This window comes from Rhipicephalus sanguineus, chromosome 5 (assembly GCF_013339695.2).
Source record: "Rhipicephalus sanguineus isolate Rsan-2018 chromosome 5, BIME_Rsan_1.4, whole genome shotgun sequence".
NCBI lineage: Eukaryota > Metazoa > Arthropoda > Arachnida > Ixodida > Ixodidae > Rhipicephalus > Rhipicephalus sanguineus.
Window position 1 is genome coordinate 147637005 of NC_051180.1, and position 1839 is coordinate 147638843.

Here is a 1839-nt window from a genome sequence, read left to right on the forward strand (position 1 = left end):
GGCGTTTGAAAATCCACAAGTTGATGTTCCGCTCTTAAACTGCTGACACACAGAAGGCTACACGTTAATCTTCTTCCTCTTCGTAAGATATAGCTCGTGCATGCTGCAGTGAGCCTTTCGAACCCGTGTGACTTCATTCGTTTCGCAGAAACATTGTCTGATAAATTGAAATTGTTGAATTGAAACTAAGAGGAGTCGGAGAAGTAAGCTTTATTTAAGAAACAGAGTCGACGTCATAGTAGCCCAAGGTGAGCGCAATCCCCAGTTCAGGGTACCATGGGCCTATGCCGACATCTTGGTCCTGTTCACCAGACGTTGCTGCTCTTCGTGGTTTGAGCTTATCATCTGGGACTCCCACTGCTCGACATCCTACTGCTCGATATTACGGCATCGTGATAGGTGGTTATCGATGGGTAGCGCCCTTATTTCCACACCATATGGTAGAAGGCACTCGTGGCAGAGCGGAAGTTACAGTTTCGCTTTGCGGGTTACATGGAGTGCAAGACGGTACCTTGAGGGAATGCCTGAAGTGTCCGGGACAACTCCACCTCTTCTCTTGTGGAGATAGGGGTGCGAGGGTGGGTAAGTCCTCCTACCTAGTTTGCAGTAGCTAAAGGTGTTTGCCTATTACAGCGAAACCCTGTACCGAGAAAACTATCATCATCATTAACGGGCATGCGGCTCAGAAATTGGGTAAATCCCACTACTCACCCCTGGTCCAGTAAAAATGAAGAAGGACACGTGCTCTGGCACTGCTCGGCGTTGGCTGGTGATGGTTCTCAAGGTGAACAGTGGTGGCAACGAATGCTGCACAGTGACGTGCTGGCGGACCAACTCAGGACTGTCCAGAGGGCCCATGTGGCCGCATAGGGGCTTGGCCTCGTCTGTCCCGACATGGGAGCGGCCCGCATGAGTCCCGTACTGAATCCTCAGGACATCAATAAAGTTATTCATACCATACAGTTAGACCAACAAATGGGTATGTGCCACATAAATGTGTACGGCCTATCAGAAAGCTGTCATCATCATAAACAGGTACGTGCCACAGAAATTGTGTAAATTGTACTAATTGGCTTAGAACAAGCTTCGCCAATTTTTTTTAGTTCAGTCGCCCTACTTCTCAAGCTACAAACCCAGAAAATGGCTGGTTCCGCGGATGACCTTCAAACTCAGCCAGGTCAACACCGGTGAAAGAGCTTCAGCGAAACGGCAGTGAGGTGAGTTCGCGAAAACGAAGAGCGGCTCAAGGTCAGTCTTTCGTGCCGTCACCTCCAGAGGCGCTGGCTACGTCCGAGTACACTGCGCGTTTGCACCGAGAGCGCCAACGGCGCCGAGCAGCGTGTGTGTGTTCTCTTGCAGAGCAACACGTTGGCTCCCTTGTCGCGGTGCGCAGTCGAAGCGCTTAGACTTCTTGTCATCCTTGCCTAAACACAGACATGCCAATAAAGGTAAATCTCTGTAAACCAATGGTCCCGTCCTTTCTCAAAGCAAGAAAAACCGAGCTATCGCTCGATAAACTTGGTTTAACCGCGTTCAACCACGGCAATTTTTTTTCGGGATGATTTCGTATGGTTGAACCACGGCTCGAGAACCTGGTGGATAGCCCCGGAAACTGCGATATCGGGCAGTGCCGTAAGCCGCTAAATTACTTGCCAGAGGTTCGTGTCCAAGTGACCAGACAATGCATCCATCTTGAAGTGTTTCCTGCTTTTGGTGGGTATCCAGTGCTTGTTTAGAAATGCGACCAGTTTAGCAGCAGGAATGGTAATATAGATGAATGATTAAACGATTAAAAGTGTCCCGCAAAACGATTAATCGTCATCGATGTCCGCCTTTTAT